Source organism: Symphalangus syndactylus, chromosome 19 (assembly GCF_028878055.3).
Source record: "Symphalangus syndactylus isolate Jambi chromosome 19, NHGRI_mSymSyn1-v2.1_pri, whole genome shotgun sequence".
Taxonomy (NCBI): Eukaryota; Metazoa; Chordata; class Mammalia; order Primates; family Hylobatidae; genus Symphalangus; species Symphalangus syndactylus.
This window is the reverse complement of record NC_072434.2, coordinates 45,135,986-45,162,434: the sequence shown is the minus strand read 5'-3', so window position 1 is coordinate 45,162,434 and position 26,449 is coordinate 45,135,986. Positions and strand designations below refer to the sequence as shown.

The 26,449-nt window shown below is 37.2% G+C and overlaps 1 long non-coding RNA gene across 1 annotated transcript; it reads right to left on the bottom strand.

Moving 5' to 3' along the window:
• Nucleotides 1-1,449: 1,449 nt before the first annotated feature.
• LOC134731932 (uncharacterized) lies at nt 1,450-25,294 on the bottom strand. The gene is made up of 3 exons (XR_010114659.1): nt 25,244-25,294; nt 8,945-9,119; nt 1,450-1,673 (listed from the first exon to the last, which is right to left on the bottom strand). It is a non-coding gene; the product is annotated as an uncharacterized lncRNA (long non-coding RNA).
• Between the last annotated feature and the right edge of the window lie 1,155 nt (nt 25,295-26,449).

Genomic DNA, 26,449 nt, shown 5'->3' with positions numbered 1-26,449 from the left:
GCCACTGCGCCTGGCCTATATCTGTCCTTAAACAAAGACAAGGCCTGGGTTTAACACTTGCATGAAATGGAGAGAATTATAATAATCTTCCCTATTTATCTCACAGAGGATTTGTGAAGCTCAAATGAGATGCTCATCTCAAGCCCTTCCTTGAAGTAACCACCACTTCCAAAATCCCCTCAGAACTGTAACACTGCCTGCAAATATAACTGAACCACATGGCAACAGAGAGCTACACATTTGGATCTCAGACATAGAGTAGCGGGGAACCTCCTAGAGCTGTCTTCTGAAAGAGCTGTGATGACAGTAGTGCTGTTTCAGTTACTACAAGGGACCTGAGAAGCCACAGATGGCCCAAAGGCAGAAGTGGTGGCCATGCATGGGATGCCCCTGACACAGTGACAGATGTGCAGAAATCCAGCGTATCGGCCTTCTTGGATTCCCTCCTGCACAGTATTTCCTCTAGAAAGACCCCTGCCACTGGCTGCTTTCTTGAAGGTTGTAGGGAAAAGGTTCCCCGGAACCCCCTACACACCATCACCATTGGTGCAGGGGGATTGCTGACACCTCCCCAAGGATGTCCTGAAGCTGTGACCAGGTTCCATAGGGAGTCAGCACTCAAGGCTTTCCTTCAGGCTGTTTCCTAAGGAATCCAGAATAAGTCAGAACATTTTTATGTTAAGGAACATGAGGTCTTTGAGAAGGTGTACAACCCCGATCCTTGTATTCATGACCAGTGACCTAAACCACTCCGGCTTGAGGAAAAGACAGAAAGTAACCTCAGGGTTCATCTCTGCTCCCTAGTCAGGTGCAGTACCTCACGCCCTGCTATCCCAGCACTTTGGGAGGCCGAGACAGGCAAATCACTTGAGTCCAGGAGTTTGAGAACAGCCTGAGCAATATAGTGAGACCCTTGTCTCTACAAAAAATAAAAATAAACAACTACCCAGTGTGGTGGCTCATGCCTGTTGTCCCAGCTACTCAGGAGGCTGAGGTGGGAGTATCGCTGGAGCCCAGGAAGTCAAGGATGCAGTGAGCCATAATAGTGCCACTGTACTCCAGCCTGGGCAACACACGCTTAACCCTGTCTTAAAAAAAAAAAAACAAAAAAACAACTTCGGCCTGAGGGTGTGCTGCAACTTTTACATTCACTACAAGATGGTGCGCTAATAACGTCTTTTTATTACTGGGACAGGGTGCATGGAGCTCAATTATTTTTCCTAGTGAATCCTGTGGAAAGTGCTGGAGCTGCAGAGAGGTCCCCAAACAGCAGAAACAATGAGCGTGTAAGTACTTAATATAGTGGGGAAAGGCCCATTGACATATATTTACCGTCCTTGAATTTGGGTTTCAAAGGACTCATTTTCTTGAACTTGGTGACATCATGAAATTCACCCAACATAAAATTAGCTCTTAAATACAGCTGATTTGAAAGGATGGCTTTTCCCGGGGAAGCAGATGCTGCCCAGGTTGTGTGCAGAGGAGCCATCCTGAGGAGACCGGCTGCAGGGAGCTCCTTAAGGAGCCACATCTGGACCTCTAGCACTGAGTTGTCTTTGCCTCCACTTGCCTTCTTGCACCTGCAACAAATATTTTTAAAGTATTCACTCTTGCTTTTCTCAGTTTTTCATAATCAGCCACCTTGCTGTAGTAAAGGATGCCACTGTGGAATGCTAAAAAAAAAAAAAATTGCCATTTTAAAGTAGACAATTTACTGGCATTTAGCATATTCCAAATGTCACAAAATCACCATTTCTATGTTTGAAAATATTGTCACCATTCCAAACTAAAACCCCTTAGCCATTAAACAATTTATCTCTATGTTCCGTCCTTGAACTGGCAACAACTAATCTGCTTTTTGTCCCAAAGGATTGATCTATTGTGAATATTTTATATAAATGGAATCATATAATGTGTGACCTTGTGTGTCTACCTTCTTTCACTTAGCATAATATTTTCAAGGTTCATCCATGTTGTAGCACAAGTCAATGTTTCATTCCTCTTTATGATGAAAACTTCCAGTGCAGTGTTGATTAGTCATGGTGAAAACAGGTATCCTTGTCTTGTTCCTGACCTTATGGGGAAAGCTTTCAGTCTGTCATGTTGAGGTTGATGTTAGCATAAAGCCTCTTATGGTGCTGGGGAAGTTCCCTTCTTCTCCTGGTTTTCTGAGTGTTTTTTTTTTTTTAATCATGAAAGAGTGTTGGATTTTGTTAAATGCTTTTCTATGTCAATGGAGATGATTGTGTGAATTTTCCCTTTCATTCTATAATGTGTATTACATTGACTGATTTTCTTATGCCACACTGTCCTTGCATTTTGGGGCATATAGTACTTTTAATAACTTTTCTTTAAAAATGGAGATGTGCATAAAGTATTTCATGAATATAGATGAGGTAGAATTAATTCTGCAGGTTAAGTCAGAGGGAGTGGGAAGGGTTTAGGGGAGGAAGACAAAGAAAAGTCAGCCAGTAAAAGACATAGACCAGAAATGACCTTAAATGACAAGGGGATGTTTTTTAAAAAGCCAAACTTTCAAGCAGGGTGTTTCTCTAATCCAAGACAGATGAGAAGCCAGTTTCCAAAATTGTCCTCATCACTTATCTTTAAAATGATTAGATTATTTTGATTTTGATTGTCATTGCTATAATTACAGTTTCTTATCCTGTATATATCATAAAACTTTCCTAGGTATTACATAGTTTGGGGCCATAATTTTACATTGTTGCACAACAGTCCCTGGTTAGGTAATTACAGTAACCATATAGTCTCTGTTTTTTATTATCTTTAGAAAGCCATGATAAAATAAAGTAGATTACTTATAAGATACCTTCTAGCTCTAATGTTTTGTGGCTTTATGATTCTACCAAATCTGTACCACAGATTCTTCCCTAACTGCGCAAATTATAAATCACAAATCCCAGAGGGTTAGAAAACCTCTCTCTGGCAATTTCTTTAAATCTACTGTACTTCTTATATGCTTCAGTTTACACGTTTTCTCTTTTTCTGTCTTTGGTGAAGATAGAAAAAAGGGGATCACTTGGTGTTGGTAGAAGTTTATTCCTATAACTTGCTTAAGCAAGTATCTATTAAGCTCAAACAAAAATGATCAGCTATTCTAGGCCGACTGGGGCTTCTCCTCGGTCATGGCATTTCTTGGCTCCCCTACCTCAGTTTCTCCCAGGAGCAGTTCTTTGCTCATCTTCAGATTGGCCACTCCCTGCCACCACTGCTGGGCTCTCCAGAAGTATGTAATTTTGTGAGCTAAAAATCCTAAGTGAGAATAGATCTATTTTGTTTTTAGTTCAGCACATATAAACTGGGTGTTTTTTTAAATCATCTTCATTATAAAATAAAGAGGAAAGCAAACCCAAAAGGAAACAGGTATGTTTACAGACAAGTGCCGCTCCCTGGGTTGCATTGGTGGGCACCACCAAGGAAGCAGAGAGCCTTGACTCCTTTCTGCGCTTTCGTCCCATGTCAAGCTCTCAGAAGGAGGTATAGCTCTATGGCTCATCTGTTGTTCCGAGTTAACTCCTAAAGTTCAGTTAGCCTTGTTGGTGGGCACCATCTTCCCACCAGCTTCCTTTCACCCCAGCAGACATCTCTTGGGGAGGCACACGGACTGGTTTTGGGTTCAGATTCTCAGCTAGAGAGATAGATTTAAACTCTGATTCCACCAATTGTTCCCTGTGTGGCCCTTGGAAGGTTATTGAAGCTTTGCGAGTCTGTTTTCCCACCCATAAACCAAGACTATCACAGGCCTATTCATGGGTCTGATTGGAGGCATAAAAGGGCTGATATCTGTAAAGTGTATGGCATGGCGCTTAGCGTGTTTACAGTATGAATTTGCCTTTTCCAATTTTAAAGCTTTACATTTTAAAGTACTTTACTGAACTTGGTCAATACTCTTCTTTTTCTGTCCAAGGGATCCCTAGCACCATCAGATTATGTACAGCAGAGATAGTAGTGTCAAGTGGTAGTGACTAATTAGACATACTTTCCTGGTTGTTTATGGTGACTATATATCTCGGGTGGCTCCAGGGTATGGACTTTCCCAAATCAAATCACCTTCATTTTACAAGTGAGAAGGAATTTAAACTAAAGAGTAGCAATAACTATTTTCTATCAAGATAAATTTATTAAATATTTATTGATCATCCGCTTTGTACCAGACAGATGGGGGTTGTAATTTCATAAGACACAAAATGAAAAATGATGATTCCTGCTCTGAAGATGTTTAGAATCCAATGAAAGAAAAAAGGCATGCTCACGTGGGATCAAGGCAGGGGCCCTGTTTCCAAGCTTTGTGTCTCTGAGCTGCGTAAACCCCTTCTCTCTTTAAGCTTTCAGTTATGATTTTACCCCCTCTGAAAGAATCTAAGTCCCCAGAGTAAGACGAAATTTGATAAGAATCTGTTTGGGCCAATGGATCGTAGAGTTGCCAAATGAATGGTAAAGTTTCTCAATTTTGTACTGTTTCAAACTTGCCCTTTTAAATTTTAGTGATAAATAATGACTCATGATGACTTTGCTATTCACTGTCTGGCCCGAATTAGAAACCCTGTAGTCATTGTGGCTTTTACCCTGGCTTTCATCACACACATCCAGTCTATAACACAGTTAATTTGATTCTAGCAGTCAAAAGTCTCTTGGCTCTATCCCTGGTATCCCCATCACCATCGTCTCAGCCTAGGCCTCAGTTTCTTTTGCCTGGACTATCCAACTTGTGCTCTGTTCAGTCTATTCTGCACATTGCCAGCCAAAGTAGGTTTCTATGAGTTTGTGCTCAGGTGAATCACATTTCGGGATATGGGACAGGTTTAAAGCTGTGAGTCTAGAAGCAACAAGAGTATATTTTGGGAAGTCCTGGAGAAAGGTAAAATTGTCACAGGGAGATGTCCTAACCTAAAGAGGGAAAACTCATTAGATTCTTGAAATGATAGGTCAAATTTCAGCATCTCCTAGGCTGTCAGCAGTTTGAAGACAACCAGTAGTTGTTTATACATTATACTTTTTGCTGAAGTTTCTTTTATGTGGATCTGATGTTTTTCCACTATAATTTTTACTCTGGAGCAAACAAAACTCAATCATAGAATCTTTTTAAAAGGTCTGAACAAATCTCGTGTTAGGGTTTTTTTTTTTATTTTTCAGACGGAGTCTCGCTCTGTCGCCCAGGCTGGAGTGCAGTGGCACGATCTTGGCTCACCACAAGCTCCGCCTCCTGGGTTCACACCATTCTCCTGCCTCAGCCTCCCGATTAGCTGGGACTACAGGGGCCTGCCACCACGCCAGGCTAATTTTTGTGCATTTTTAGTGGAGACAGAGTTTCACCATGTTAGCCAGGATGGTCTCGATCTCCTGACCTCGTGATCCACCCACCTCGGCCTCCCAAAGTGCTGGGATTACAGGCTTGAGCCATCGTGCCTGGCCAGGTTTTTAAACACTAATGAAAGTTTGTCTTGAGAAAGAATGGTTTTAAGTACCATCATTTCTGTGCTTATTTGGTTTCTATATAATGTGAAGAAGTTGCCTTCTACCTTTATAAGATTAAATACTTGAATATGGCACTGAAGTGAAAAACAGAATGGTTATATGGGTGCTCATCATTCATGTACACAACTGAAAGCACAGTGGACATAAAGAGTGTTTGAAGCATTGAACTAAAATTAATTGCTGGATGATGGAGATGCTACAGCAACAGTCATCAATTTCTCCTTCTGATGAGGTTCAAAAATAGCTGGTTCAGGTTGAGTAACTCTTATGTGAAATGCTTGGGATAAGAAGTGTTTCAGATTTCAGATTTTTTTGAATATTGGAATATTTGTATTACATAATGAGATATCATGGGAAGGGGACCCATGTCAAAATGCAAACCTCATTTACATTTCATGTATATACACATAGCCTAAAGATAATTTGATATAATATTTTAAATAATTTTGTGATATTTTTACATGAGGTCATATGTTGAATTTTCTGCCTGTGACATCATGTTTGTGCTCAAAAATTTTCAGATTTTAGGGAATTTCAGATTTCAAATTTTCAGATTAGGGATGCACCACCTGTAGAAGAAACTGGTTATTGACACTTATTGATGGTCTAGAGTTTGATATGGTTTGGCTGTGTCCCCACCCAAACCTCATCTTGAATTGTAGCTCCCATAATTTCCACATGTTGTGGGAGGGACCCAATGGGAGATAATTGAATCATGGGGGTGGTTTCCCCCAGACTGTTCTTGTGGTAGTGAATAAGTCTCATGAGATCTGATGGTTTTATAAGGGGTTTCCCCTTTCACTTGGCTCTCATTTTCTCACTTGTCTGCCGCCATGAAGGATGTGCTTTTTGTCTTCCACCATGATTGTGAGGCCTCCCCAGCTACATGGAACTGTGAGTCTATTAAACCTCTTTTTCTGAATTCACAGTGTTCTTTGGAAAGATATCAAGTTATGACTGTACAGCTTATTTCTTATTATTACATATCTTTCTTTAACAAGCAAGAGCATTTTGTCTCTGCCTGTCAGTTCTTACCAGTCTCTCCTAATTGACGTACCATTTCTCTAACATCTGTATGCCACTGCTGAAAGCAGCAAAGGCCTCCACAGGTTTCTTTGCTGTACATTTTCTTGGTTCCTTGGGTTTAACTTCTTCTTCTGCCTCAACTTCTTTACTTCTTTTTTTCCTACAGTTTGATCACTTGAAAACTCAATGCCAACAAACTCATGAATATCCTCTTCATCAATACCCAACTCTAGCTGTTTCTCAAGTGCTAATAACTTGTTATCTACTATTACATCAACAGCAGAGTCTTTGTTAAAGCTTTTGAATGTGTTCACATATGTCTTCAAAACTTTCTTTCTTCCACATGCCGATCATGCATTGCTGTGCGACTTCTTCCCTTGCTGTTGCAATGTTCTGGATGGAACTTAGGATGTAAAAACTTTTCCAAAACTCTTGGAGAAGTTGGCCAGACTCAGTCACTTCACTAATCTACACAAATCCTTGGCATAAATATACTTTGAAGGGAGCTATTGCTCCTTGTTCCTTTGGTTGAATGAATGTGGTTTTGTTTAGTTTCAAATACACAGTCAGAAAAATTGCTTTTATTTCTGTTTGTTTATTCACTTTTCCTGATTGTCTTTCTGCAGAGCCCTCAAGAGGTTAGTGGTAAAGTCAAATCCTTGGCATCAGCAGAACCTTGAGAAGTATATTTGGTTCTTCATTTCTCCTGAGAAGAGTGATAGCCAAAGAACATATCTACCCTGATGCCCTGGGAAAAGATAATAGTTTGGCTGACAGTACTTGAACATAATTGGAGCATCTGTGACAGGGAGGTCTGAAGAAGATATATGTGATTAATTCTCTCTACTTGGGTACAGAGCTCAAAGACATTTGTGTCACATATGGGTGCTAACCAAAGATAGCTTCAGCAGATGGATAAGTGAAACCATTTGTAGGAGATCAAGTGGATCCCCTTAGTACTTCCTTGTGTTGCAATCAAAGTTATTGGAAAACTATAATAGACTAACACAGGAAGAACTACTAATGGCCAAGGCTCTTCAGGAACAAAGTTTCAGGTTGTTGTATCAGACAAAGGACCTGATGATCTGGTTAAAATAAAGGTAATAATGAAAGAGGTAGTACAAGAAGGAAGCTATAAACAAGCTATGACAATGTGACCAATTGCAAACATAAGAATTGTGATAATTATGAAAAGTTCTTTCTTATTTTGGTGTGAATATATTTCAAAAAGATTAACCAAAGTTTCCTTTTGTCCACTTCCCCTGCCATCTAACATAAAAATATGATAATAGCAATTAACTTTATGTCACCGTATTTAACTTACATGATACTAAAGAGGGAGAAGTGTATCAGAAGTGGAATTAACATTGCCCACTGGTGAATAAATGGCTTATGTGAGTTTATATCCACTTTCGGAGTGATGGTTAGTGTGCTTTCAATTGGTAGAAGGATAGATGTGTCATTTTGGAAAGATGCATGATTTTACCGTTTCCTTTATTTGGAATGTAAACGTGATTTAAAATGGAACAGATTGATGTCAATTTGAGAGGTAAACTTTAGTGAAACCACATTTTTAAGAATAATTTTTTTCCCCTTAAAACTGCTGCAGCACCCATTGTCCCTCATGTGGGTACCCTGTTCTGCTTTAGCTTTCGCATGCTGTTGCTGATCTGCTGACTTTCCTTGTCAGTATGAAGTAGTTAGTAGCATACAGGTTAAAGGTGGTAACAGATATGGGTTACAATTACTGTCCCCATGGATTCTAATTTGGCTTCATAGACAGCAGTTTGTCCTCACTCTCCTCTGCTTCACACTAACTTTTCCTCCTCAACTGCCAGCCTAGATGATCTGCAGCTTCTTTATGCCTACCACCAGAAACAGAGAGAATAGCACTTCACAGATTGCTACATCGGATCCCAGTTTTGTAGAGTTTATTTTCTACAGAAAATCTTGATTCATATTGATTATCGTACTGTTTCCATATTAAGTCTCCACTGATGTATTCAGTTTATGTGATATATCATATGGTCACTTTATGGATAATGCATTTGGGTGATCACATTAAATTTGGAAAATAGTCTTTAAACTCCTGGAATTTTAACTCTCAATCTCAAACCAAACACGTATCTAGTCTAACTTTTTAAAATATGATTGAAATAGATTTATATAGCTGCTATATTTTTAGGTTCAAATTTTCTCTATACATTTTTAATAGCATTGTTTAATACAAGTCCCTGGATATGTTTTCTATGACCTCAAAATGCTTTGAAATTATGGGTCAAATAAGGTATGCGAGTGCTTAAATATTTTTTTTCTTTGGGGGAGTGTTTTCAAATGAACTTTGAAGCCCAGATGGACACTAACCAAACATTTAAGAAAACTTACCATAACCCTTATCTTGATTTTATAAAAGAACTAATACCTGCTAATCAAGCTCAGTAATGAAAACGCAGAGATTTCATCTTTCAAATTCCAAGTTGATATTGGGTGTTGTTATTTATAATGTCAAAATCCCACAACGTATTTCTTAAGAGAAAATTGCAAACACCCCTTCTAGGGTTCTTGACCTCCAGATATCTTTCTGTCCACCAAGATGTCTAATAAAACATAAAGTTTCCATGACATAAATTTAATGTGGATTACTGAAATTTGAATAAGAGTTCTTATTACATTTAAAAGTACAGAGTATTCTTTCTTCACTAGTGTAGATGCAGGTATGGTTTTAGGAAACCTATCATAGCTTGAATACTTTAAAACTGTATTGATTTTTGAACATGGTATAGACATTTCTGGCATTGTGTGTGTGTTTGTGTGTGTGTGTGTGTGTATTATTGGGGGATGATGCATATATGTCTACCAATTAACTGTACGTAAAATATCTTGCTATCCTATAAAAATGGCATTATATTTCATTTTAATTTTTTAATGCAGAAAAGGTTACCAAAATTTAGTTACTACTTCTGAAAATTTAATTTTAATTTTAAACTAGAAATGTCAAATGGCAAATGGGTTTTTCTCTCATTTCATGAACTGGAAACTCCATGACATATTGATATTTGCTAAATCATCTGCAGTTTCTTAGAGGATTTAAATAAAAATATTTACTCATGCAGAATAGTTATTTTTTAAAATTACTAACACGCAGAATAGACAGCAAATTATTAACGAAAGTATAATTTGACTCTCCATTATTTTCTTTAATTCAAACTATTATATTCTGTCTAATTATACTCTTTAAAATGTCATTTCATGATGCACATGTCTACTTTATCTAACTTCCCTTAAAGGCCAAAATACCTAAGTGAAGATTTTACCATCAAAAGTTAAAAACTAAAGTGAGCCATTTTCCAAGAATTAGACAGTATTTTTACACAGCCATTAAATCATACCACATGACAAGGCTGATAAACTTCATCTGTCATATGAAATTATCTAATACCCCTAAAATAAAATATAATTTTATAAATTTACATGGTTATCTGAATAATCAGATTTTTCACGTTATGAAGTACTCTTAAAAGTACAAAACATTTTAAAATTATGAATACATAAAATACGTATATTTTATACTTTAATTTGTGATAATATGGGATTTAAAATACTTTAGTGTTAGATTTATTTTTCTTTGATTCGGCCGAATATTCCGTCTTATTTATTTATTTATTTATTTATGAGACATAGTCTCACTCTGTCACCCGGGCTGAAGTGCAGTGGTGCAATCTCGGCTCACTGCAAACTCTGCCTCCTGGGTTTAAGTGATTCTTGTGCCTCAGCCTCCCAAGTAGTTGAGATTACAGGTGCACACCCCCATGCCTGGCTGAAATAATATTCAGTCTGATTTTATATGTCTACACACAAACACACCAGTATTCCCTCACATTAGAATATTGTTATATTATTTTCTATTATTTCAAAAACATCTTATTGAACACAAAAATAAATTTTTGTCATCATTATAGACATGACAATGCAAGCAAAAAAAAAATACTTGAAGTTAAAAAGAATCACACTACCTATTTGTATACATGCAAGGTGAATTTTGATTAAGGGTTAATTTTGTTAAAAAATCTTAATCATAGTAATACTCCAAACTATCCTAAATAGGCAGGTAAGTCTCATTTAAGTCAGATACAGCTGTTATTTGTGAAATTCATGTTAATGTTAATGGTTCAGTTTCTCCAAAAATAGCATTTGAAATGCCTGCTCTGTACCAGGAGCAATTCTTGGATTATAGCAATGAATCAAAAAGGACAGTCTTTGCCCTCACAGAAACTGCAATCTAACGTAATGATCCATATATTCTCTATTCTGAGATAAAAGGTGCTGACAGTTGTTTGCAGAAAAATATTAGCCACAGGCTTGCATGTTTACCTTCCGTCTGTCTTCTCCCTAGAGCACGGCTTTGTATTCACAGGCTTACAAAATTCTATCTTTTTATATGGGGAATTCTTCTTGTTTTCTAACCACTTTGTTAACATGAAAACAATTATATGCTTTACTCATGTAGTATGATTTACAGAGGACATTTCTTTACATATTGTTAAAATGTTAGTGCTATCTCTAAACAACAATATCACAGGATGAAGAAGGCACATCTTTGTGTAGTCTTAATTTTAACTAATAGTCAACAATTGAAAAACTCAAAAGTAAGTTAATCTCTGAATCCTTCTAAAGAAAACATATATATAATCATAATAATGTTCACACAGTTTCCTATCAGTGTTTTATTTGCCAACAATAATAAAGACTTTGTACAAAATAGTGATTTTTAATCAGAGAAATATATAAAGTTAGCAATTTAGGATTATGTGAAAGCATAATAATTATCTGTTAATTTTAAATTGCTGGTATTTTAGTCAACTAAAAATCTATCATGAATATTAGCTGATTTACCTCTCCTGAAAAGAAATGAAAGCAAGGGGTAGCATACAGTTAGTTTTTTTTAAAAAAGTGTGAACAAGTATGAAGAAAAATTATATTTTGTGAGATTTAGCTGGAATTTTGAAATTGGATGAAATAAAATTAAAATAATTGCTTTTCTCTTCACTTACATTAGGTATATGTCCTAATGCTATCCCTCCCCCCTCCCCCCACCCCACAACAGGCCCAGGTGTGTGATGTTTTCCTTCCTGTGTCCATGTGTTCTCATTGTTTAATTCCGACCTATGAGCGAGAACATGTGGTGTTTGGTGTTTTGTCCTTGCGATAGTTTGCTGAGAATGATGGTTTCCAGCTACATCCATGTCCCTACAAAGGACATGAACTCATCATTTTTTATGGCTGCATAGTATTCCATGGTGTATATGTGTCACATTTTCTTTTTTTTTTTTCTTTTTCTTTTTATTATTATACTTTAGGTTTTAGGGTACATGTGCACAATGTGCAGGTTTGTTACATATGTATCCATGTGCCATGTGGATTTCCTGCACCCATTAACTCGTCATTTAGCATTAGGTATATCTCCTAATGCTGTCCCTACCCCCTCCCCCAACCCCACAACAGTCCCCGGAGTGTGATGTTCCCCTTCCTGTGTCCATGAGTTCTCATTGTTCAATTCCCACCTATGAGTGAGAACATGCGGTGTTTGGTTTTTTGTCCTTGCGATAGTTTACTGAGAATGATGTTTTCCAGTTTCATCCATGTCCCTACAAAGGACATGAACTCATCATTTTTTATGGCTGCATAGTATTCCATGGTGTATATGTGCCACATTTTCTTAATCCAGTCTACTGTTGTTGGACATTTGGGTTGGTTCCAAGTCTTTGCTATTGTGAATAGTGCCGCAATAAACATACGTGTGCATGTGTCTTTATAGCAGCATGATTTATAGTCCTTTGGGTATATACCCAGTAATGGGATGGCTGGGTCAAATGGTATTTCTAGCTCTAGATCCCTGAGGAATCGCCACACTGACTTCTACAATGGTTGAACTAGTTTACAGTCCCACCAACAGTGTATAAGTGTTCCTATTTCTCCACATCCTCTCCAGCACCTGTTGTTTCCGGATTTTTTAATGATGGCCATTCTAACTGGTGTGAGATGGTATCTCACTGTGGTTTTGATTTGCATTTCTCTGATGGCCAGTGATGGTGAGCATTTCTTCATGTGTTTTTTGGCTGCATAAATGTCTTCTTTTGAGAAGTGTCTGTTCATGTCCTTTGCCCACTTTTTGATAGGGTTGTTTGTCTTTTTCTTGTAAATTTGTTTGAGTTCATTGTAGATTCTGGATATTAGCCCTTTGTCAGATGAGTAGGTTGCAAAAATTTTCTCCCATTCTGTAGGTTGCCTGTTCACTCTGATGGTAGTTTCTTTTGCTGTGCAGAAGCTCTTGAGTTTAATTAGATCCCATTTGTCAATTTTGGCTTTTGTTGCCATTGCTTTTGGTGTTTTATACATGAAGTCCTTGCCCACGCCTGTGTCCTGAATGGTATTGCCTAGGTTTTCTTGTAGGATTTTAATGGTTTTAGGTCTAACATTTAAGTCTTTAATCCATCTTGAATTAATTTTTGTATAAGGTGTAAGGAAGGGATCCAGTTGCAGCTTTCTACATATGGCTAGCCAGTTTTCCCAGCACCATTTATTAAATAGGGAATCCTTTCCCCATTTCTTGTTTTTGTCAGGTTTGTCAAAGATCAGATAGTTGTAGATATGTGGCATCATTTCTGAGGGCTCTGTTCTGTTCCATTGATCTATGTCTCTGTTGTGGTACCAGTACCATGCTCTTTTGGTTACTGTAGCCTTGTAGTATAGTTTGAAGTCAGGTAGTGTGATGCCTCCAGCTTTGTCCTTTTGGCTTAGGATTGACTTGGTGATGCAGGCTCTTTTTTGGTTCCATATGAACTTTAAAATAGTTCTTCCCAATTCTGTGAAGAAAGTCATTGGTAGCTTGATGGCGATGGCATTGAATCTATAAATTACCTTGGGCAGTATGGCCATTTTCACGATATTGATTCTTCCAACCCATGAGCATGGAATGTTCTTCCATTTGTTTGTATCCTCTTTTATTTCATTGAGCAGTGGTTTGTAGTTCTCCTTGAAGAGGTCCTTCACATCCCTTGTAAGTTGGATTCCTAGGTATTTGATTCTCTTTGAAGCAATTGTGAATGGGAGTTCACTCATGATTTGGCTCTCTGTTTGTCTGTGATTGGTGTACAAGAATGCTTGTGATTTTTGTACATTGATTTTGTATCCTGAGATTTTGCTGAAGTTGCTAATCAGCTTAAGGAGATTTTGGGCTGAGACAATGGGGTTTTCTAGATACACAATCATGTCATCTGCAAACAGGGACAATTTGACTTCCTCTTTTCCTGATTGAATACCCTTTATTTCCTTCTCCTGCCTGATTGCTCTGGCCAGAACTTCCAGCACTATGTTGAATAGGAGCGGTGAGAGAGGGCATCCCTGTCTTGTGCCAGTTTTCAGAGGGAATGCTTCCAGTTTTTGCCCATTCAGTATGATATTGGCTGTGGGTTTGTCATAGATAGCTCTTATTAGTTTGAGATACGTCCCATCAATACCTAATTTATTGAGAGTTTTTAGCATGAAGCATTGTTGAATTTTGTCAAAGGCCTTTTCTGCATCTATTGAGATAATCATGTGGTTTTTGTCTTTGGTTTTGTTTATATGCTGGATTACATTTATTGATTTGTGTATGTTGAACCACCCTTGCATCCCAGGGATGAAGCCCACTTGATTATGGTGGATAAGCTTTTTGATGTGCTGCTGGATTCGGTTTGCCAGTATTTTATTGAGGATTTTTGCATCAATGTTCATGAAGGATATTGGTCTGAAATTGTCTTTTTTGGTTATGTCTCTGCCAGGCTTTGGTATCAGGACGATGCAGGCTTCACAAAATGTGTTAGGGAGGATTTCCTCTTGTTCTATCGATTAGAATAGTTTCAGAAGGAATGGTACCAGTTCTTCCTTTTACTTCTGGTAGAATTCGGCTGTGAATCCATCAGGTCCTGGACTCTTTTTGGTTGGTAAGCTATTGATTATTGCCACAATTTCAGAACCTGTTTTTGGTCTATTCAGAGATTCAACTTCTTCCTGGTTTAGTATTGGGAGGGTGTATTTCTTGAGGAATTTATCCATTTCTTCTAGATTTTCTAGTTTATTTGCATAGAAGTGTTTGTAGTATTCTCTGATGGTAGACTGTATTTCTGTGGGATCGGTGGTGATATCCCCTTTTTCATTTTTTATTGTATCTATTTGATTCTTCTCTCTTTTCTTCTTTATTAGTCTTGCTAGTGGTCTATCAGTTTTGTTGATCTTTTCAAAAAACCAGCTCCTGGATTCATTAATTTTTTGAAGGGTTTTTTGTGTCTCTATTTCCTTCAGTTCTGCTCTGATTTTAGTTATTTCTAGCCTTTGCTAGCTTTTGAATGTGTTTGCTCTTCCTTTTCTAGTTCTTTTAATTGTGATGTTAGGGTAACAATTTTGGATCTTTCCTGCTTTCTCTTGTGGGCATTTAGTGCTATAAATTTCCCTCTACACACTGCTTTGAACGTGTCACAGAGATTCTGGTATGTTGTGTCTTTGTTCTTGTTGGTTTCAAAGAACATCTTTATTTCTGCCTTCATTTCTTTATGTACCCAATAGTCATTCAGGAGCAGGTTGTTCAGTTTCCATGTAGTTGAGCGGTTTTGAGTGAGTTTCTTAATCCTGAGTTCTAGTTTGATTGCACTGTGGTCTGAGAGACAGTTTGTTATAATTTCTGTTCTTTTACATTTGCTGAGGAGAGCTTTACTTCCAACTGTGTGGTCAATTTTGGAATAGGTGTGGTGTGGTGCTGAGAAAAATGTATATTCTGTTGATTTGGGGTGGAGAATTCTGTAGATGTCTATTAGGTCCACTTTATGCAGAGCTGAGTTCAATTCCTGGATATCCTTGTTAACTTTCTGTCTCGTTGTTCTGTCTAATGTTGACAGTGGGGTGTTAAAATCTCCTATTATTATTGTGTGGGAGTTTAAGTCCCTTTGTAGGTCACTCAGGACTTGCTTTATGAATCTGGGTCCTCCTGTGTTGGGTGCGTATATATTTAGGATAGTTAGCGCTTCTTGTTGAATTGATCCCTTGACCATTATGTAATGGCCTTCTTTGTCTCTTTTGATCTTTGTTGGTTTAAAGTCTATTTTATCAGAGACTAGGATTGCAACCCCTGCCTTTTTTTGTTTTCCGTTTGCTTGATAGATCTTCCTCCATCCCTTTGTTTTGAGACTATGTGTGTCTCTGCACGTGAGATGGGTTTCCTGAATACAGCACACTGATGGGTCTTGACTCCTTATCCAGTTTGCCAGTCTGTGTCTTTTAATTGGAGCATTTAGCCCATTTACATTTAACGTTAATATTGGTATGTGTGAATCTGATCCTGTCATTATGATGTTAGCTGGTTATTTTGCTGGTTAGTTGATGCAGTTCCTTCCTAGCCTCGATTGTCTTTACAATTTGGCATGTTTTTCAGTGGCTGGTGCCGGTTGTTCCTTTCCATGTTTAGTGCTTCCTTCAGGAGTTCTTTTAGGGCAGGCCTCGTGGTGACAAAATCACTCAGCGTTTGCTTGTCTGTAAAGTATTTTATTTCTCCTTCACTTGTGAAGCTTAGTTTGGCTGGATATGAAATTCCTTGTTGAAAATTGTTTTCTTTAAGAATGTTGAATATCGGCTCCCACTCTCTTCTGGCTTGTAGAGTTTCTGCCGAGAGATCAGCTGTTAGTCTGATGGGCTTCCCTTTGTGGGTAACCCGACCTTTCTCTCTGGCTGCCCTTAACATTTTTTCCTTCATTTCAACTTTGGTGAATCTGATAATTATGTGTCTTGGAGTTGCTCTTCTCGAGGAGTATCTTTGTGGCGTTCTTTGTATTTCCTGAACCTGAATGTTGGCCTGCCTTGCTAGATTGGGGAAGTTCTCCTGGATAATATCTTGCAGAGTGTTTTCCAACTTGGTTCCATTCTCCCCATCATTTTCAGGTACACCAATCAGACGTAGGTTTGGTCGTTTCACGTAGTCCCAAATTTCTTGGAGTCTTTGTTCATTTCATTTTATTCTTTCTTCTCTAAACTTCCCTTCTCGCTTCATTTCATTCATTTCATCTTCCATCAGCGATACCCTTTCTTCCAGTTGATCGCATCTGCTACTGAGGCTTCTGCAATCTTCGTGTAGTTCTCGAAACTTGGCTTTCAGCTCCATCATCTCCTTTAAGCCCTTCTCTCCATTGGTTATTCTAGTTATCCATTCTTCTAATTTTTTTTCAAAGTTTTTAACTTCTTTGCTATTGTTTTGAATTTCCTCCCGTAGCTCAGAGTAGTTTGATCGTCTGAAGACTTCTTCTCTCAACTCATCAAAGTCATCCTCCATCCAGCTTTGTTCCGTTGCTGGTGAGGGACTGCGTTCCTTTGGAGGAGGAGAGGTGCTCTGCTTTTTAGAGTTTCCAGTTTTTCTGCTCTGTTTTTTCCCCATCTTTGTGGTTTTATCTACTTTTGGTCTTTGATGATGGTGATGTACAGATGGGTTTTTGGTGTGGATGTCCTTTCTGTTTGTTAGTTTTCCTTCTACCAGACAGGACCCTCAGCTGCAGTTCTGTTGGAGTTTACTAGAGGTCCACTCCAGACCCTGTTTGGCTGGGCGTCAGCAGTGGTGGCTGCAGAACAGCGGATTTTCGTGAGACCACAAATTCAGCTGTCTGATAGTTCCTCTGGAAGTTTTGTCTCAGAGGAGTACCCGGCCCAGTGAGGTGTCAGTCTTTCCCTACTCGGGGGGTGCCTCCCAGTTAGGCTGCTCAGCGGTGAGGGACCCACTTTAGGAGGCAGTCTGTCCGTTCTCAGATCTCCAGCTGCATGCTGGGAGAACCACTATTCTCTTCAAAGCTGTCAGTCAGACAGGGACATTTAAGTCTGTGGAGGTTCCTGCTGACTTTTTGTTTGTCTGTGCCCTGCCCCCAGAGGTGGAGCCTACAGAGGCAGACAGGCCTCCTTGAGCTGTGGTGGGCTCCACCCAGTTCGAGCTTCCTGGCTGCTTTGTTTACCTAAGGAAGCCTGGGCAATAGCAGGCGCCCCTACCCCAGCCTCGCTGCCGCCTTGCAGCTTGATCTCAGACTGCTGTGCTAGCAATCAGCGAGAGTCCGTGGGCACAGGACCCTCTGAGCCAGGTGCGGGACACAATCTCCTAGTGTGCCATTTTCCAGGCCCATTGGAAAAGCACAGTATTAGGGTGGGACTGACCTGATATTCCAGGTGCCGTCTGTTACCCCTTTCTTTGACTAGGAAAGGGAACTCCCTGACCCCTTGTGCTTCCCGAGTGAGTCAATGCCTCACCCTGCTTCGGCTCATGCACAGTGCTCTTCACCGACTGTCCTGCACCCACTGTTTTGCACTCCCTAGTGAGATGAAACCAGTACCTGAAACAGAAATGCAGAAATCACCCGTCTTCTGTGTCACTCAGGCTGGGAGCTGTAGACCAGAGCTGTTCCTATTCGGCCATCTTGGCTCCACCCTCCCTGTGTCACATTTTCTTAATCCAGTCTATCATTGTTGGACATTTGGGATGGTTCCAACTCTTTGCTATTGTGAATGGTGCCGCAATAAACATACGTGCATGTATTTTTATAGCAACATGATTTATAATCCTTTGGGTATATACCCAGTAATGGGATGGCTGGGTCAAATGGTATTTCTAGTTCTAGATCCCTGATGAGTTAATGGATGCAGCACACCAGCATGGCACATTGTATATATATGTAACAAACCTGCACTTGAGCACATGTACCCTAGAACTTAAAGTATGGTAAATATATATATGAAATAATTGCTTTTCTCCTGGGATTCAAAATAGACTTCTAAAAGAACAGTTTTAACTGAAACAAATCTTTTCACTGTGAAACATCATTTCAAATACATCAGGGTCCAAGGTGTCAAAAGAATATTCAGATAATACAAAGAAAATACTTACTTAGCAAAATTTTCATATTTGCTATGCAATAAAGAATGGAAATTCTAGTAGAGGTATGAATTGATCATCAGTAACAGAAAAACAGAAAGAAAACATTTGTTATAATAGTGTTCCATAAAACTTACTCATTGAAAAAAATTTTAGATTGATTGTTTCTAAGATTTGGTAAGGTCTCAAATCTAGCATGAAAATTAATCACTTACTGTTTTTAAGTCATTTATAATATTTAGTCTGACTATTGTCAATAAGATCCCTCATATCTCGAAATAAACCATTTTAAAGATACTGAATAAACTCCATAGAGAATATTGATGGGATGCTATTCTCTATTTTCTCACAAATAATCCTCACACCTTGACTGTCCTGAAGTATTAAGATAAAACTAAGCACATTACTCAATTTTCACAAAAATATATTCAATAAAGAAAATCATTTTATCAGGAAAAGTAAATATGTTTGTAAGGATTTATCTGAAATGTGAAGCTGCTACTATTGAATCTCCCCTCTTTATTAATGATTTTTTAAAGAGAATGTGATATAACAAAAATCACTTATTAATTTTGATGGTAGCACATATCAAATTTTCTGACACTAAGTATTACTTTACAGTAGAAATTCATCATGTTCATATTGACCTTTGGGATGACTGTAATAATCCTCTACTATGTGTTAAATGAGGCAGTGATACCACTGAGCCAAATTGAATGACCTAATGCATTTTCTGATTTTTTCTGAGTAAAACATATTTTTAAATAATAAAGTTGGCCGGGCGCGGTGACTCACTCCTGTAATCCCAGCACTTTGGGAGGCCAAGGCGGGCTGATCACGATGTCAGGAGATCGAGACCATCCTGGCTAACACGGTGAAACCCCATCTCTACTAAAATACAAAAAATTAGCCGGATGTGGTAGTCAGTGCCTGTAGTCCTAGCTACACGGGAGGCTGAGGCAGGAGAATGGTGTGAACCCAGAAGGCGGAGCTTACAGTGAGCCGAGATCATGCCACTGCATTCCAGCCTGGGTGACAGAACGAGACTCTGTCTCAAAAAATAAATAAATAAATAAATAAATAAATAAATAAATAAATAAGTTATCTGTGATTGTGAGCAAACATATCTACACACAGCTGTGAATTTGAATTTTTAAGTATGCACTGCTAGGACATTGAATGAAGGATAAAAGAAAGAATTATTGTTTGTAAATTATGTTACTAGATGAGGTCACCATCAACTGATTTGTTGGCAAATCAATTAAAAAGTCAAAAACATTTTTGACTAATCTACATACATTCAATCAACATCCGTCTTCTCTATTTCAACCACATATGCTCTTTCTCATCTTCTCCAGCTATCTTCCTGCTACTTCTTAAACTTATCAGTCATATTCATCTTCAGAGTCTTTGAATTTATTCCTCTGTCTATAATGTAAATTCCCTGGCTGAATGCATGGCTCACATCTTCAATCTTAACTTTATACAGTTTTGCTCAAATGTAATCTCCTCAAAGAGACAAGTCCTCTGTCTGAAACAGCATCACTGCCTCCTCGGTTGTTCATCACTCCTTGGTTTCTTGCTCTGTTTCATTTTTTCCCCCTACAGTTACCTGTCTCTACCTCCATGTGGAAAGTGGTTTTGCCTGTTTTCTTCTCTGATGCATCACCAGTACCAGAACAGATTCTCACACAATATAGAGTGTCAATAATCATACCTTGAAGAAATAACGAAGCAAATAAATGATTAATTAAATGACTGATTGATTGATTGAACAACAAAATTATGTATTTTGTTGTTGCATTGGGCATGTGTTCAAGTTTGTTTGTAATAGTGAACGAGAGAATTGCAAGCAGGTGGTCTTTTCTTATATTCTATTTCAGCTGCTTTGTTGTAAAAATGAAGAAAAATTTGGCAGAATAATTTTACTACTATACTTTGACTAGGAACTATTGTCTTTCTTACTCAAAACCAACTTAAGAAGCAACCCTCTCAACCACACCCAAGTCTGACAACTCAAAGCACTGCTCTGTAAAATTGTAAATTTTCAAAAGCAAATGTAGAAATGACAGTAAAAGCAATATCCTAGTTTCCAATGTGTCCTGAGGTACATGAAAAGAATTTAGTGCTAACCAGTTCTGCATTTTTGGCTTGAGAACCAATGATTACTGTATGACAAAATGGAGAATCTAGAAAGCAAAAACTTGGATCAATAGTAAAAAAAATCTTGATTCTTGTCATCAATGGCAAGTTGCTTTGGTGGACTTTTTAATAAAGCACTCAATATATTAGTATATATCTACATTTTGCTGAATAAACCCATTTGAGTTTAATCAAAAGTAGTGTACTTTAACAGTGCATAAATTATAACAATTTCATAAAACTTTTATATTGAGTATACTTAAGGGATTCATTTCTATTCATACTGAAAAGTAAGTATACATTCTTTGCGTAAACTACACTACCTGATATAAAATAAATGCTCGTTTTAGTATATATGTCAAATTTGTATGAAGTAGTCATAGATGAAGGGATAGCAAGTACTTTCCTTAAATCACATGACATACTTACATTTAGTTGAATTACATAAGTAATTCAATTTAGGAATATTTGGCATTTGAATATTTGTTTTGAAAACTGCTGTAGGAAATATTTTAAGTCCAAAAAATGTTTCAAGATAGTTTCTGAATTACTATTTTTATCTACTAATTGCTAAGAACTTTTATACTATTGATTACTGCACTCTATTCAAAAGTGAAGGTAGTGATCAGATTTTCAGTGTCTTAACAGGGAAGAAACTTACAGCTCAATTGGCTCAGCAACACAAATCAGAAGTCTAACAGTCAATATTTGATCATAAGGAAAGGAAGAAATGAAATAACTGTTTATGTAAAAGGAAATTTAGAGAAGAAAGACCTTAAAGACAGGGAATGGTAAAATCTAAGACTTCAAGAGAGCCCGTGTAAGGAAGACAGGATGGAGAAACACTGCTTAGGAAAGTTCTGTACAAAGAAAACCTTCATGAGCTTTATTTCAAAGCCAGTAATTGAACTTTGGTGCTTCCTCCACTCTTACATCGATAAATTTCCACAAGCAACTCACTCCCCAAATAACTTAAAAAAAATACACAATCTAAATGTAAACTTCTTCATTGAGTCCATCATGGCATCCTTGGTTGATGTTGCTTTCAAATTGTGGAGATACCTCAGAATTACCTTTCATTTCCCAAATTTACTAAGAGTGTGCAAATATTTTAAATTTTAAATTCATGAAGCTCCTTTAGGGTGGGTTTTCTAATCTCTCACTTAGTGATATCCTTTTGTCTCTGATTCTGTCCATTTCTGTACAGTCACAGTGGCGTGTTCTAACCATGACTTAAAATAATTTTCTCCTTCTCTTTACATAGCAGTTCCTGTACACTTCTGCAGAGTCTGAGAATTAGTTTGAATGAGTGGTTCCAAAGTCTGTTTAATGTCAATCTATAGTTGCTGTAAAGCAACCAAGGACTCTGATGTGGCTAGCACTCAGTGGCAGGTCTTTAAATAATCCCAGAGTAACTGCCCCCACCTCTCTCCTTTCAGTAAGGCTTCAATGCTATAAGCAACTTAGAGTCAAGAGAAACTAGAAAATATCTGTTCAGAAAGGTATTTTAGACATTCTCATTTAATTAAACATAGATAATGTGATCTATTTCTCTAAATGCATTCTCCCCTCAAAATGAAATTATGTACTAAATACGCTCGACATGGTAGTTCAAGAGCTTTCTGGTGGTAGTCAGGAACCAACATATCTCCTCGTGTGTCCACTTTGCCCCTTTACAATGTAAGCTTAGTATTATCAGTAGTTGTAATGAAAATAATCTCTTGTTCAGCCCAAGATGATGTAATAAATCTGTGATTAAGGTGCTGTTGAGGACAAAGATCAGGAATTGAAAGCATCTAACAGAGCCCAGGGTGAGAAAGAAGTTTATGGATCTCCGCCTGTTAAATTCGTAATTCTTCCAAGCATGCACATATGTATAAATGCACTCGACATATGTATTCATGAAGAATATTTCCATCCTACAAATTATAAAAGTCTTTGAGAGATAGAGACATGTGTATAAATAAGTGTTCTATAAATGTAGCTCAATGACTTCCATAAACAATTAGCTATAATTAAAAAATGAGCTATTTAGATGCTTTGCTTTAGTAGTGAATGTATTTAGCTATAGAGATTGTTTAACAATAGACATCAGTTAAGTGAGCCACAGGCAAGTTGACTTGAAGTAAACTTACTAATTTAGCTGATTAAAGATTTGTTAGCCCTTTCTTTTCAAAGAAGCCTCAAAGCCTTTAAAAATGAGTGCTCGTCATTCTGGTAAAATATGAAACCCCCATGTTTTATTACTGCCAATTAAAAGATACTGGAAAGGAGAAATTAAGAGTATAGAGCAAGGCTAAAAATAGCTATTTCTTTTCTTTTTTTTTTCAGACAGGATCTCATTCTGCCACCCATACTTCAGTGCAGTGGAACAATCTCAGCTTACTACAACCTCCCCTCCTGGCCTCCCAGGTTTGAGTGATTCTCCTGCCTCAGCCTCCCAAGTAGCTGGGACTATGAGTGTGCACCACCACACCTGGCTAATTTTTTGTGTTTTTAGTAGAAACGGGGTATTGCCATGTTGGCCAGGCTGGTCTTGAACTCCCAAGCTCTAGCCATCCAGCTGCCTCAGCCTCCCAAAATGCTGGGACTATAGGCATGAGCCACCCAACGTGGCCAAAAATAATTGTGTCACTGGGAAGTTTAGATTGCCTAAAGAAAAATATAAAAGAATTTGCATGGATTGTTTCCCTTAGATTTTTAAGATAAAAATGATTAAAGCACTGCATTATAACATCTGACAGAGGTTCATTTGATCACCATATTTTTAGAAATTTAATGCAAAAGAGAAATGCAAAACATTTATTCTCTGGATCAGTATTTATACTTCTTGTGATGACTTAAATAACTCTGGCAGCTTTCTGAGTAGTTGCCAACTAAGGAGCACAACATTACTACACTATATCATGCCATTTTCTTCTAAAACACAAATATTGAACTTCCACCACATGCTACTGTACAGCAATGCTATGGCAACATCTTTGTAGAGTTTCTAAGCTCCTTTGAAAAGTAGGATCTCATCAGCACAAAAGAAAATAAACTATCATCACTGCTGTTGCTATAATTACCCAGTTGGCAAAATAAGCTCTATACAGAATCACACATTAAAACAAATTTGCTTAGGAAAACTAAATATTTTATTTCAGCTTAGCTTATATTTTCAAGTGAATTGGTTAACAATTAGAAAAGAAATTGTTGATAAACCTTGCATTATGTTTATTGAATTTTTATTTCTGGTTAAAAAGGTTAACTGTTTTCACTGTGAATATTTAGAAAATATGGATTTCTTTCTTTAAAAATAGTTAACCGTAAGGAAACCATAATTCATCATTATAAGACAGAATCTTTTTTCGTATATCTTTTACTTTATAGTATTTTGATATTTTTTCTCTACTGTAGACACATTTGGGATTTATTTCCAACTTACATAAATGCATCATAATAACTCTAACTCCATAAGATTTTATTATCAATAAGGATAGATTTTAAAAACATAATCAAAATGTTCACATTTTGGTAATTACTTAATGTGGCAAACATTTTATTGATACTTAAATTCATTTAAACAGAGGCCAGCAGTACTGTAGATATTTCTGAGTGATTTCAAAGAATGTACAGGATTATATGTCTGTGTCAACTCTTTAAATGAGTAAAAGGAGCATCTGTAATGCAGCACAATAAATCATGAAGAAGTAACTGACGCAGGAATTGCGTATACACGTTTTCAAAGTACATGTAGATGTGTATATTGAATTACAAGAAAAAGGTCACTTTCTAATAAGGCAATTGACATAATTGTTTTGTAAAAAATATTAAAGTGCAAGCACATACTTTAGAACAAATATTAAGTACAAGCTTAATGGAAGTCTATCATGTAATTAGCAGATGAAATGAGCCACAGACCACATTTACATACTTAGTTTAAAATAGAAACAGAGTCCCAAGAGATAACCATTTTACTGCTGCCCAGTTGAGGAGAAAACGCTTTAAATATTTCGACATTAAAGTTCAGAGAGTCAAGGTGGCTGATGCAGAACAAAAACACTAATGATAAGGAAAAAAAGTTTTTCCAAAGAAGAACTTGATATGAATTAGGTATGAACTGTTAATTACTTCAGATGGCCCAAGTGAAAATTCAGACTTCTTTCTCTGCTCTTGGTCTTATTTCATGTTCCCGCCTTCTAAGCACATTCGGTTTTCCTATTAATCAGTCACAATCACCATGTCTAATCGACAGTGGATCTAGATCCTTACCAGATCCCAGCCAATAGAAGTTAGCAATGTAAGGCTTATTTTGTGGACCACTTCTTTGGAGGAATATGTCGTGTTTCTGTTAGATGACTATATACATGATAGTCAACTTCCAGCCCATATCTGAATGCATTCTTGAGATGACTCTGAATCAAATAATGTCTTCTAAACCACAACTAAATATTTATGTTAATTGAGTGAGGCTTTTATAATGTATTCCAAGTAAAGCATGAATTTCCAGAGAGTGGCATAATTTAAACCCCTACTAGAGGGGAATTATACATGGATTTGGGTTGAAACTTTCATTTTAGTACCTCTACTCATAGCAGATTGAGAATTAAAATCTGAAGAAAACCCTCTTAGATAAGACATTTGTAAAATAAAAAACTCACTCACCATTCCAACTCTCTTTGTCAATAGCAACTATGGTAGCTGGTGGTCCTCCCCTAGCTAGTTTGCAATCTAAAGAGAGAAAATAACCAAAAGTAAGAATTGACTGCAGGGGCACACACGCTGAGAAAAAAATTCATTGAGATGTATATTATTTAAAAAGGAAAATCTTGCAATCTAATTAATATGCATCACTACATGTAATATTATTTAAAAACATTTTACAATAACCACATAGATTCCTTACATATCATAATACAGTCACTTTGTGCATCGCAAAACTACTCAAATCTTACTGAGAAAACACCAGCAGGGACCACTGGAGAGCAGAAGTCCTTCAGGACAGAGATAATGGGATGGAAATTTAACCCGAAAAAATAACATAAGGGGATGATTAACAAGGATAAATTGTAATTAAAACATCACAACAGAAACAAACATAATCGGACTTTAATTCTGATAAAGGGTCTAATTAGAGAGAGTGAATAGAATTTTAATAATGTTCTAAAGAGAATAAAAGAAAGACAAGCAATGCTCATGAGGTTGTTTGGGGTTTTTATTTTTGTCATCTTATCCTCATATTGCCAGTCTGGAGTCAAAAGTATAGAGTCATCAATGGAAGCAGATCAGAAAAATGGAAGAAAGAAAGGAAGAGAGAATATATGTATATATTTAGTGAGAGATTTAAAGATATAGAAAGCATTATACAATAAGATTATCTAATGATTTGTGGAAATAGAATATATAAACTCTCTATCAGATTTTGTACTTCTAATATAATGTTAACACATTCACTGGATAATACACATCATTAGCATTTTAAAAGCCATTACAAAAAAGACTAGAAAATAACATAAAGTAAATTGGGATTTTTCTCAAGAAAAGATAAATACAAATTACATACGAACAGTCTGTTATCTGTATGCTGAAAAAACTTTAAGAATAGTGCCTGTCAATCAGTAGTGATGATTAATTAATTATTTCAAACACTGCTAATATCCTGTCAGGTATCACAAGATAATGAACATAAAAAATAGTATCATGAGCTATAATATCCATGACACTTGAAATGTGAAAGCTTTGCCTACTGGATGTCAAATGTGCATCTCCGAGACATAAAGTACTCTCCTAGGAAATACTTTGTGAGGCAGAGAGGGTTCTGTCATGCAGTTATACATACATGGCACACTCCTGTACAGCAGTGCAAATTAA